We start from the raw sequence: 13647 nt of genomic DNA on the forward strand, positions 1-13647 counted from the left end.
AGGCTCCCTTCTGCCTTCAGCTTCACCAGGAGAGGAGTTCTAGCGTCAACCTCTGGTTTTTTGTTGGCAATAGCTTTGCCAGATACTTGGCCTTCCTCTGCAGCACTGTGGCCCACTGGACATAGGCAGGAGAAGCTATGGAAAACCTAGAATCAATTCAAAATAAACAAAGAGCAAGAAAGAGCCCTCTTCACTGCCCTTCTGTGCACATTGAGATGGCACCAGACATAAACCCAGAAAAACACCTGGCCACAGTGGTGAGTTCTATCCATGTCTTCACTGGGTATCCATTCCTTGTTACCAGTAGGAAATGGAAAGGCCACAACATGCTGATTCTGGATGTTCCCAGACAATATCAGACAGCTTTACACATGCCTTGCCAGGGCAGGACAGCCCTGACCCTCAACAGCAGCTGCCTACGAGCTGCTCAGGCAGCCAAGACTCAGCTATCAGCCTTCTTAGCTCTCCTTAGACCCACCATCGGTCTCCTTCAGTAGGAAGGTCTCCTTTATAAGGAGGGACACCCAACAACATTGCAGGGGAAGGAGAAGAGCCCGGGAAATCCTTAGATGCTGGCTCATGGCAGGTTTGAAACACTTCTGCCTCGCAATAACAGAGCAAGACAACAGGTGCGTGGGTAGAAGTCCAGAGAGCTGTGTTGGGAGAAAGCAGTAGATGCCAGGGAGAGGGGAACACCTGCCAACGAGACAATCTTGCAACTAGTGAAAAAGCTTTGGATATAATCCTTGCCAAGAAATCCCTTTTGGAGGAATAGACCTGTTCTTTTAGCAGCCTTCCCCTAGCAGCCTTGGCTCTAGACTCTGTAGCTGGTCCAAAGCATTTGTCTTGGAAGATGTGGCCTTTGACAATCAAATTACCAGACACTTCAGGTTTTATTGCAAGCCCTCCTGTCTTGGAAAGAGCTAATGAAGATCCCACTGTGCTCCTGGGCCTGTGAGCTCCAATACCTCATGCTTGTGGCTTGGTGGAATGTAGGTCTGCTTATAGCAGCCACGCTTTGCAGCCTCACCCCACCCTCGCTGTAATCCCACAGCCTCGGGAGGAACCCTCTTCTGACTCACAGCAGACACTTCTTTTTCGCTTCTCCCTCCTTCTTTTCCCCTGCATAGTTTGCTGAGTAACATTCAGAAAAGGGCTTTTACCTCCCAAAAGACAGGGCATTTCCCAAGGGCTGCCAGCTGCAAGCATGGGATAACTTCCATTCCTGTCTCGACAACCGGTGACAAGGTGTGGCTGTGTGGGATAGGATGGAAATCACTGGAATGCCACAGCTGTCCTTCAGACAGTGCAGCAAGCCTGGGAGGCACACATGGTGGGACGTGGGACCTGACCAACACCTCACAGGGCCACCAAGAGGTTGTCCCCAAATCATAGCTTTCATGGTACCCTCAAGGGCAGTACTGTCCATCCTCTTCCCAGCTCTGCCAGCCAGTTTTCTGCCTGGCTTTGGGAGAGACACAAAAAGGCTAGATCACCACTTGCCCTGCTCAAAGGCACTGGCCCCTCACCTAAAGCTAAGCCCAGATAACTCTTCACCATGCTCTTAGAATTGTCTGGAAGCAAAAGAGCCACATGCTATGTCTATGTTCTCCTTCTTGACATCTTCCCAGATCTGCTCTGATTCTTATGTCGTTCTACACTTCCCTGAAAGGAATTGTCATTATGCAAGATAAGGGGGCTTATCTTAGCCAACACATGCATTTTAAAAGGCACGAGCAACATCTTTAAGGTGTTGGGGTTTTTTGTAATCACTCCAAACTCCCCTTTGTATGAACTCTGGGTCAGAGCCTCCCTACTTCACATTGCTGAAATCAGGAACCCTCTTCATCCCCCAAAAACTGCAGCTTGCTCCCCACCCCAGTTGGGAAACTTGCCCAGCTGAATGGATAAAAACTCAGCAAGGGTAGAACTGTCACAAAACAGGGGATCTCACGCAGTTTTGCAGCCAAGCTCTACCATGACTGCCACAGGGGAGGTCACTGTCCTGAAGGTCACCCCTTGATTGTGTTCTATCCAGAGCATGCCATGAGCTGGAGGCAGAAGGAGGTCTCTACTCATTCCTGCAGGGGCTTAATCCCAATCCCTGCACTACCCTACTAGAGGAGCACAGGCTGCAAACGAGAGGCTGTCGGGAGAGGACTCCCCAGCCACAGAGTGTGGGCATCCGTACTGCAGGAAGGCTGTTCCTCCTCAACAACAACCACCAAAAAAAAAAAAAAGGTCATTTTTCTTCTCCCCCCGCTCCTCCCTCCTTCCAGAAAGTCTTGGTTTCATCCCACTGTGGAACAAAAACAAATGCTCTAAACCGCAACATTTTTCACAAACCGGAATTTCTTGCAGTCTGGCCAGCCTTGGTGGATCAATACCAGGCATTTCTTTCCTCCTCTGCTCTGGCCTTTCCCTTCCAGCCTCCTCCCCCCCACCCCACTCACCGAAGGGAATAAGGGAGCCAGAGGTGTCAAACGGAGGAGTCGGGAACACTCCAGCTTGGTTTTAAAAGGGACAGAAAAAACACTGGCGTCAGTCAGAGCACCAGGGCAGGCGCTGAGACCTTGTTTTGGATTTTGCAGAGACTATCCCTGGGGAGAGATGCCTTTTTTTTTTTTTTTTAATGCATGGTTTTGTTTGTAAGTTAAAAGTCTCGGGATTTGCAGTCTTTGAAGCATGGTCAGCCTGCCAGATGGAATTAGTCAGTGCCTTTCTGTCGGAAATCCCAGGCAGATGAAGCAGGATGGAAGGACAGCGTTTTTCTCATTTATCAGGAAACCCCCTGCGTTGACACCCACAAATTCAGCCAGAGAGCTCCGCAGGACCCAAAAAGCAGGCAGGACTGAAGGCAGGAAGGCAAGCAGAGGCCCAAAGCTTTCATGTGCATAGATCAGTGTGGCACCACTGAAGGCAGTGGCCCACAAGCAGATTTACACTGCTCAAGATCCAGCCCAGATGTTTTTGCTGGTCCTTGCCTGAAGCTATAAGATGTCAGCGGAGTTTCCTCTACTTAAAAGTGGTGCTGAATTTGGCTGTCCCTGCCTCTGACTCACACCATCTTTCCATTTCTTCCCACCACGGCCTGTTTCAAATCTTCCTATTTGTGCACCCCTCACAGTGTGCACTCTCACTCCCAGGTGAGCAGTCTCCTTCTGCCATATTCCACAATGAGCTTTTGCCTTCCTTCACACACACCCTCAATCTCCCATCTAAGTCCAAGTGCCCAAGACTCATCTTTGGCATTTTACCAATCTCTTTTCTCCTCTCCTATTTGTCTCTTTCCTGAGCCCACCACTTGAGTGGGGCTCAACTATTCAACCACTGAGTCTCTTTCCTGAGATCCCCATGTCTCTGCTAAAAGCTTCAGGTCATTCCTCAGGCAGACTGCTGACAAAATTACACTTGGAGAACACGCACTTATTTCCACATTACCTAAAACACCACCCAAAAGGAGAGTTAGTACCATTTGTTCCAAACACAAAATGTATGGATCACAGCCCATCACAAAAACATCAGTGGATGTGAGAAGAGTTCATGAGTGCTAGAGTGGAACTGACAGTCTCCTTACAAGAGAGACCAGAGCTAATCACTCACCAGCTGAGACCTCAGCTTCATTTCTCACAAGGTCTGAAAGGGGCAGAGAGGCTTGCTGAGGTGTTGGTGCACAGCAGTGCTGTCAAAGCAACCATGCAGACAAATGCATAGGGACTGCACATTTCACCTTTGAACTCCCCAAATCTCCCAGCAGCACAATGGTTACACCATCAGGATGGTCCAAGAAGCACATCACCTAAGTGACCTCAGTGCTCAAATACTTGAGGAATTGAGGGATCTCTGTGACTGAGGGATGGATTTCAGTGATGGGTCTCTGAGCAAGGCCTTTTTTAACAAGAAAGGGGCAGTATCTCAAGAGCAACAAGCATGAGACCACAAGCATATGCAATTTATTACTGGTTTTATAATAAATAACTGAACAACCAAAATCAAGGCCAGTTTTTGAAACTGTTTTCAAAAGCCTTGCAACTCCTTTACCACCACACTAGCAGCAGCCGGTCTGTGGGATAAATGCTGGCTATCTGCACTGATGCACATCTTCCTTCCAGCTGCTACCACCCTCTGTGCCAGGTCCTCCGAAACCCGCAGCACATCCACAGAGTAACACTGCCCTGTGGTGATTAAATGCAGCTCCAGTCACCTGAACATCCACATCCCAAAGTCACCTGCATGACAGGAAGGTAAAAAGCAATGGCAAAGACCTGGAGCCACTCACAGCCATTGCCAGCACTGTTCATGGTACTGGTGAACACCACAAAAAAAATGAGACCAGTCAAAGCAGACAAACTTATTTCCACCACTCAGAATACATGGCAACTCAACAGCTCAATCCACCTTTTTCCATCAGGTCTATCCATAATCCCAAACTGCTGCTTCTTCAATTCCTTGCTCTACATGGTGCCTTCTCTGGGCCCCTGATGTGGCACTGCTGGAGCCCGACTAGTTCTGCATCTTTAAATTCTGACTCAGAGCACAGACAACTGTCTTAGGAAACCTCAATCTCCAAAAATACCAAAGCAGATCTCCAAAGGAGGCAACAGTGTGCAGCTGTCACCTGGGCTATTTATTAATACAGGAGTAAGCACTGAGGCTTGCTCAATTGAGCAAGAAATGCATGCTTGGGGTGGGTAGAGCAGAAGCTGGACTCCTACATTTTTGATTACATTCTGGCTGCTCAGAAAGACATGTCACTGCAGAGCACAGCATTTGGCTTTCACTCACCTCATGCCTTCCATCTAAGCCTGCAGCCTCCCACCCACATAAGGATTCACAGAAGCACAGAAGGAATAAAGCTGGAGGGACCACGCTGGGTCATCTGGTCCAACTTCTCTGCTCAAGCAGGGTCAGCCCAGAGCACATTCCACAGGATTGTGTCCACATGTTCTTGAGTATCTCCAGGGAGGAAGACTCCTCAACCTCTCTGGTTATCTGTTCCAGTGCTCGGTCACCTGCATGGTAAAGAAGTTCTTCCTCATATTTGGGTGGAACTTCCAGTGCATCAGTTTCTGCCCACTGCTTGGCACCACTGAGAAGAGCCTGGTTCCATTCTCTTAACACCCTCCCTTCAGACATCAGCAGACACTGATGAAGTCCCCACTCAGTCATCGCTTCTCAAGACTGATCTGGCCCAGCTGCCTCAGACTTCCCTCATAGCAGAGTTGCTCCAGACCCTTAACCATCTTTGCACTCCTCCACTGGACCCACTCCAGGAGCTCCATGTCTGTCTTGTACTGGGGAGCCCAGAGCTTAGCACAATATCCTGGGAGAGCCTTCACCAGGGCTGAGCAGAGGGACAGAATCACCTTCCTGACCTGCTGGCAATGGTTTTCCTAATGCCCCCCAGGATACCATTGGCCTTTTTGGACACAAGGACACACTGATGGCTCATGGACAGCTTGTTGTCCAAGCAGGACTCCCAGGTCCATGTGCTTGCAGTGGGGAAAGCCACACCTAGGCTGCCATACCAGCCTGCAGAGGGGCCCACATGGGCTTTGTTTCATTGCTGCAAACAAAAGGGGACACAGACAACAGGAGTGATTTCATTTACTGGAGGTCTGGCCCCATTATGTACTACTTTGTGCATATTTAAGGGATGCTATGAAGCTGCCAACATGGCCCACAGCTGGGCAGAACATGAGTAACCCTAGTTTAGAGGAAGAGGTAACAAAAGAAGCTAAGAGAGGTCTGAAACCAGGAAAACAAGCTTGTTTATGAAGCCAAAAAGAGAGTGCAGCATATTCCAAGACCAAGGGAAGTTTTCTCGCAACATTACTTTGCCTTGGCTACCTGGCCACTCTCACATAAACAATGGAGACACACCAAGAAAGCAAGGAGACTTCACAGAGGTTATAAAAATATCACTTGTGTAATTAGACTGAATCAAAACTCATGACTTTCTGGTTGGAAGGAATGCGTGTGTTTCCCCTCTCGTTTCTTTTTCTCCTCTTTTCAGTTTTTTTTCCTCATAAAAATCTAGATAAACAAAAGCCCTAGGATATTGGATGGTTCCCTGCATATTGTTTTAAAAGCAGGAACAACAACAACAACAGCAACCACCGTGGTGAGGAGGGGAGTCTGCGACTGACGCTGTGCAGCCCCTGTTTTCCTCCGTTTGCAGGAACTCTTCTCACCCTGGCTCTGCCCCACACAATGTTCATGTGTCCTGTCCCTGGACAGGATGAGGCACCTTCCCGTTGTTCTGTGCCTTCCCACTCTCCCCTCAGCCACAGCAGCACTCTGTCAAGGGTCACATATATAACTAAGCGTGGCAAATTGGATTTACATTCCTCCCTCTCTCCTCGGCTTCATGGGCAATTCACTGCCTGCCTCCTCACAGACAGATAACTGTAAACACAAGAGGGGAAAAACACCCCTCTAGACACCCTTGCCTACCATGGGTAGTTCATGAACTCTGCAAGGCAGGGACTTCCCACTGCCATGCACAAGGAGCCCACAGGGCTGCGAGACAGCGCCTGGAAGATCACTCCCACACATTCTCATTCACGATAGCCACCAACATTCACCCGCTTTCTGAAACGCATGAGTGCTGCCAGCTTTCAGCTTCAAAAATGTTGTGTGTGGCCCTAGAACAGAACTATATAGGCTTCAAAATAATAAGACTTAACCAACCCAAAAGAATTTGGAGTATTTTTCATCTGTTTTCTTATTTGGACCCTCGAGGCTTCATATTTTCAAGTGAAGTTGTTTTCTTCCAGGATCAAGAGAGCTGGAAATGCTAGTCTGAAAAAATAAAAATAAATAGAAAGCTGAGAATCTCATTCAGCCTCTTGATTCCAAGAGCTCAAATAAAGACCACAAGTCTCAAATAAAATCCACAAACACCATAAGCTTCACGATGATATTCAGCAAGGGATGCCAGTGTTTAGAAGCATGAAATGATAATTCCCACCTCACTGGATCTGGTTCTATTTTCTTTTCCTCACCTCAAATTCAATGACTGTTTTTTCTGTTCCTGTAGGGACTCTATTTCCAGACAAAAAAATCAATCTCTTCCCATACATCAGAGGGTGTAATACTATCTATCTGCTAATTGCTTTTGAAATTCCTTAGTCCTTGATGCTTTATGAAAACAAACAATTCAACAGAAGAAAAAGCCCAAGTAATGGTCTTAATGAGAAGCTGCACCAAGAGTTTCACGTTTATCCTTTCTGATAGTTTACTGCTGTTCAATCAGCTCTTGTGTGCCCCTAGGCTGCTCTCTCCTGAGCCAACAGAAGATGGATATAGGGTCAGGGGATTGGAAGGCAAACTCCTAGGAAACAGAGACCCTGGATGGGAGAAACCCAAAGCTCTTCTGAGCCTCCCAACATTTGGGGGATCAGAACAGGACAGTGGTTTTAGCAGGAAGCTTCATGGCTCCCAGCACTGCCCAAAAGATTTTTTTTTCTCTTTTTTTTTTTTTTTGCCAACTATCATAGATAAGGAGGGAAAAAAAAACCCACACAAAACTATTTAGAACAACAAACTTCCTTTTTTTATCTCCTGTCATCAGAGTAGACAAAGTTCCCTCTTAGAAGAGGGTTTAGAAAAATGGTGATCCCTGCCTCCTTTATACATTTGCTGTAAACACACTCCAAAATCATGCTGTGTTTCTTTGGGGCACATTTGGCAGCGTACAGATAAAGGAGCTCCATTGAGAGGGACACAGAGGCATACACTTCAGCTGGGTGACTGTACGTAGACACATCATCACTGCCTTCTAGAGGTGAAACCAAGAAGAGATAGCAGTGTGACACACTGTCGCCAGCTATGCAAATTCAAGCTGCTTCAACTGCTCTCAAAAGGTGTTGATCCAAAGCAAACACGAAATAGAAGTCAATGGATCTGAGTGGAAAATATTATAGCAGTCAAACAGGCTGCTCCAATAACACCACCTCTACCCACAGGTATGTTTGAAGGGGATGGGGAGAGAAGGGGAAAAGAGAGAAGGTTCTGTACTGAAGATCTGAGAGGTTTGGGCTTGTTTGGGGATGAGGTTTTTTCCTGCAGAAATCTCTACCACTACTAGGGAGCTGTGCGAGTCCCAGAATGCCAGAGGCTGAGATGGAAATATCCTTCATGAACTGCAGCAAGCAGCCACAGGGCCTTCCATAAATCACTGCAAGCTCAAATTGGGGTAATTAACATATAACGAGGTCATGGCCCAATCATTACTGAATGCTCACAGCAGAGCTGTGATGAGTAAAGCCGTGCAGCATCCCACTCCACTGCTGGTTATCTATGCCCATCATCCCCAGCATCCTGACAAGGGGCAGCCCTCTGGATAAAAGTCAGGTGCAAAAACTCATTCCACAAACAAATCTTAGGGCTAAAAACTTAGCTTACAGGCTCTCTCACTCCAGGGAGCAACAAAATCAGTTTTGCAACCAGTAGAAGTCACCCTCTTTCTATATCTTCGCACACATGCACAGAAACATCCACACCAAGCCAGACACCCCCCAGCACACGCCATGTGTTTGCATTGAGACATCCAGAGAACAACTCTACAACAACCTCCAGGATCCATCGGCCAGCAGAGATGGCCCAGACACTTTGCAAGGAGAAAAGCTCTGCTTGTGCAGCAAGGAAACACAGCTGCTGTGGCAATGGCATTTTAGCAGGTCAGATCCGAGTCTGGAAAGCAACATTCCATCTTGACTCATCCCTGCCTGGAGGGTTAGCAGTTCACAAGAGGCCTGGTAGCATGAGGCTGCAATAGTTGTGCAGCACATCTGCTCCGCTATCTCAACACATGGACAGCTCCCACTAGTATGATCCACCCCTTATTTTTACATCCACCAAAATACATTGAATTCCTTCCTTCTCCCTCAGAAATCCAGTGCTGGCCTAGCTCACCACCTTCTTTGTTGGACAGCTCAGTCACTCCAAATTCATCCCGCCAATGCTGGTGAGAGATGAAACCAGATCCTGGGGCTCCACAGCCCAAAGCTGGTCCCCTTCCAGGTCCCTGAGAAATCCTTTGCGGTCGCAGGGACGTCACTGCTGAGGTGGGATCTACCTCAGACTGAGGAGGCTGCCTCTGGTTGTTATTAGCTGTACTAAGGATTCGAAGGACACGGAGGCATCAAGCCAGCTTCTACTCCAAAATGCAGAGATCCTACATTTGCAGAACATGCATCTGGCCTTCATTAATTCTTAAATGGTCCAACGTGGAATCAGAGTGGGGGGCAGGGAGGGAGCTAACACACTCGACACTGAACGAGGGACATTTGTTCATTTGTTTGGCTTTGAAGATGTTTCTGATCGGGGAGTGTCTTATCCAACAACCTCATGCTGCAGCAGCATGGCCCTGGATGCTTGTGTGGGACAGATGACCACCTTGATAAACTTTGAGGCCAAGCCCTTGCTGGAGGCTATCACACACCTGAGGTTGGTAGCCAGGGGGCCAGCCCAATCGAGGAGATTGGAAATTCAGCCATGAAAAGGTGATGAGATGGTCTTTCACCCTGACAAAAGCAGGAACTGGACTCAAACATATTGTCAACTCTTGAAGAGCAGATCTCAGAGCATGGGCAGGCTGAAGAAATGAGGTGAATGTTTGATTCATTCTTTCCCTCCACATGGCTGGAGGCACAACCGTCTTTTCCCTAAGGACCTGAGAATAAGCAGATAATTACACAAACACACTACAAAGATCAGTGTTTCCTCCAAGAGGGAAGAGCATCCCCTGTCTGGAAGACACAGAGGTGGCAGATTGAAGGAGAGTTTCAGTCTGGCTCACAAGAATCAGAGTCCATCTGTGAGCGTGGCTGTGAGTGTACATGAAGAGTGACTCAGCACGTATGAATATCTAGATAGGTGGGTCGCTGAGCATGCTTGTGTGGGCAGCACAGCACATGGCAGAATATCAGGACACAAGCAGCCTGTGGATAAACAAGTGTGTCAGAAGTGAAAGGACACAGCAGAGAAGGGGACATGTTTGGAGGAAGAAGTCAAGAACTGTGCCAACTTCCATCTTCCATTAAATCTGGAACATTTGAACATTTCCTCACTTTGCTGTGGCACAGCAGCCTATAGGGAGAAGCAGCCAATAGCCTGTGTCTTGTTGGTGGCATCAGATGGGGACACTTTCACTGATTTGGTGCTCAGAAATGGGGCAGACCTTGGGTTGACCTGACCTCTAAATGAGCAGAGCAGGAACTGCGGGAAATGACGGTGTAAACAGGAAGGTATGAGATAAATAAGAGATGGGGAGGGAAGACATCCATTTAAAGTGGCAGCTGCTTTTTAGCTTCATTTCACCTCTTCTGCTCAGCTAGAAATCAAGGCTCCCACCCTCTTCCACTCACCTGTCAGAACAGCATACACTTACTACTTACAGCTCTTTCCGAGCTGATGCAAAGCTTGCTTCACACCCCTGTTAACACCACAGCTGAGGCTGCCCAGAAAACTGGGGAGAACATGTCTACATGCTCCAACAGCTTGAAGGAGAAGACTGGGTACAAGGCCTCCAGCTAGCTGCTGTCTCGGGAGAGCCAGAGCTGTTATATGCAACACAACAATACCCAGTGATCTCCCCTCCACCTCCTCCAGTTGAGGTTGTGGTAGATGCTGGACAATATCATGTGATATGAGGCCTCCTCCTAAGCATTTAGGGCAGTTAGGGGAAAAAAATACATCAGTAAGGAGCTCCAAATGATGTAGTGTAATGGAACAGAGGGAAGAAGTGGGAATAAGTTCTCTTCTAGCTCCATCCAGGGTTAGGTGTCTCTAGGAAAGGAACCTTGCTGAGCATTTGTCCAATCTCAACTTCTGCAAGCTGCAATCTGTGCCTTTTAGGGACAGTACTCTGCCCTGATGGTCTCAGAAGAGAGATCATCAGCCTTTAGTTTCTGCAGCCTGATGCAGCTCCAATTTTAAGCCACTTTTAACATAGCAAATCTACATTTAAATATTAGACATGCAGAGTTCTGTGCTCCCACTCCTGGGTCACAAACACGCTTTTCCCATTCTGATGGCCTAGCAACCAGTAAAAAAGGATGGGGAACCTTCTGGTCGGACTAAGCATTCTTGTTTTCTCTTCAGAACTGGATGTTCCTTGCCTAGAATGAGATTTTAGTCCTGCAATTTCTGATCACTCCTGCTGGCAACTGCCTTTGCATTTGCTCAGCTCTCCCCTTATCCCTTCTCTTAGGCAAGTGGCAGAAGGCTGTGCCCTACATTTCCAGGCAAAATACAGAACTGTCACAGGACAGTGTAGAAGGGATCAGCCCCATTTATCTGGAAAGGAAAAAAAAAAAAAAAGCCAAGTCCAACCAACTCAGTCCTGTTACAGAAACCCAGTTAAGTACACAAGCTAAACAAAACACAATTAGGTTTCCTTTGGCCAGCCTGGAACATATGGTATTCGTCAGCCAGTCGTGTTCCTCTCTCAATTCTGGCAGGAGATAGCTAACTTGTTCCAAGCACTGAGAAAGCTCCTGGAAAGTCAGCATGCTGAGCAAACTTTTGGAGGGGGGCTAGCTGGGGATATAATAGCTCACACAGACACAGATTTGACAGCATTTCTTCCACATTGTTCAGTGCAGCTCTAGGTTACAGTGCCTCTGGCTTTAATACATTCCTGGTTCACATTGTTCCCAGTGGCATTGCATCTCTACACCCTCATTTGCTAAGCACACACACACAGTTTTGGGGTTGAGGGCTCCTATCAAGTAGGAAGACAAAGGTGTGAATTTGGGCTCATAAAGAAACCCTGAAAGGACAAATTGCTTCCATGAACAGCACAGCAAGACCTTTTTTACACTACCTTTCCAATGCAGGCTGAAAATGGCTGCTGCCATCCCAGAATGGATTGATGAGCAGTTCCCATCAAGAAAATCACAATAAATACTGTGGTGTCACAGAGATTGGTGGCTGCAGAAAGGAATGGCCTCTGAATTTGGTCATCAACCAGAAAACTGCTTGAGGAGTCTGGCTCTGTGCTAGGCAGAGCCTGCTCTGCTGCAGTTTACAAAGCAGTTAGCAAAGAGCTGATTCACAGAGAAATGAGCCCATGTTCTAATACAAGGAACTGGAAAGCGTGCTGCGGTACAGTAATGCCTGCAAACCAACTGCCACAGCAAAACCAGTTATGTCTATGGGAAAAGGAAGCTGATAAAGAACCAATGATTTATTCCAGTTTCACGCTGGAAATGAGGAGAGTACTTCCCACTGCACAGTCTAGGCCTGCAAGAGAGTTTCAGCTGCTTTTTGTGTCCTCATAGTTTAGCCTCATCATTGCCAGCGCTGGTCTGATACCTCTTTCATAGGTTTACTTGGTCTGCTGGAGGCTTTTTGTCAGCAAGGAAGCCAATTTATTCCATCCAGTGCAGTAACAAGCCAGCACTGTCTCCAAGTTTCTGCACTACCTTTTATCTTCCCATATACACTTGGCCTTACTGCACATCTGTTCCTCCCCTGTCCCTGCTGACAGCCTGGTTGGCTCAGGCCACTACAGACTCAGCCTAGCTTTCTTCAGGCAGTGAAAAAGAGCAAAAAGTGGTTGTAAAGTAGAGCAAGAGGATTTCTTCTCATCATTTCTGTGCTCCTTGGCCCACCTGTTTGCTGCCAGAGTCTGGCTTCCTCCCTCATTTACCTGCTAGGCACAGCCATTCTTGTTCCTTCATTGCTGAAGACCAGAGTCCTTCAACTCCCCAATACACAGCTTTTCAGTGACATACTTGCTACATCAGTAACACTTCAGAGTTGCATGGGCTCTTTTACATGCTCCTTGTAACCCTATACTCTTTGTAACAGGAGGTATTCCCTCACTTCCATTTCCAGCTTTTTGCCATCTAACATCTGGCTTAGGCAATAAGCTTCTGTATGTCCTCTCTGCATTCACCACTTGTCAAGTTTACTGGAAATAAATGCATTGGGAAAGGATATTCCACCCTTTTGGGTTGCTCTTACAAACCAGCCATGCTTGCCATGCTCACCACTTATGTGCTGGGGCACAGCAAGGACTGAAGTGCCTGCAGAAAACTTTTGCATCTGTTTCTCCTAGAGGACTGCTTATCCCCACCACATTCAGAAATTTTTCTGGAACTCACAGCTGCAGTGGGGCATTTCATTAGGCTTATGCATGTGCCCTTGGTCAGCTCATCTCTGGCCTGACAGACGTGTTGCTCTTGCTCTACATTTACACAAATGTGGTTCTCCACCAAGGATAGTGGGCGCAGCACGCTGCTCACAATCACTTCTGGCACAAGCTTCACCAATGCAGCCAGACAAGCCACTTGCCCTTTGCAGGAGGGGACCAGCTGAGTTTTGGTCTGAGGACCTGAAGAATCTACTGCAGCTTCATCCTTCAAGAACATCATCTACCACCCCGTCAGGAGCTCTGTGGAGTGAAGCAACAGTGCATCACCATCCCCTCCCCACAACAAGGAGGTGAGTGTGGCTGGCATTTGTTCTTCTCCACATCACAGACTTCAGTGGGACCTGGTCACTGAGGGCTATTCATCTCTTTTGCTCTCATGTCCTGCTCAGCAATACCCTACTGGGCTTTCCCATCCATCATTACTGGCAATTTCATCTCTGTCCCTTGCTGCGCACTTCCTCCCCTTGCCTTTGAATCAG

This window comes from Passer montanus, unplaced genomic scaffold, assembly GCF_014805655.1.
Source record: "Passer montanus isolate IOZ18808 unplaced genomic scaffold, ASM1480565v1 scaffold65, whole genome shotgun sequence".
Lineage (NCBI taxonomy): Eukaryota > Metazoa > Chordata > Aves > Passeriformes > Passeridae > Passer > Passer montanus.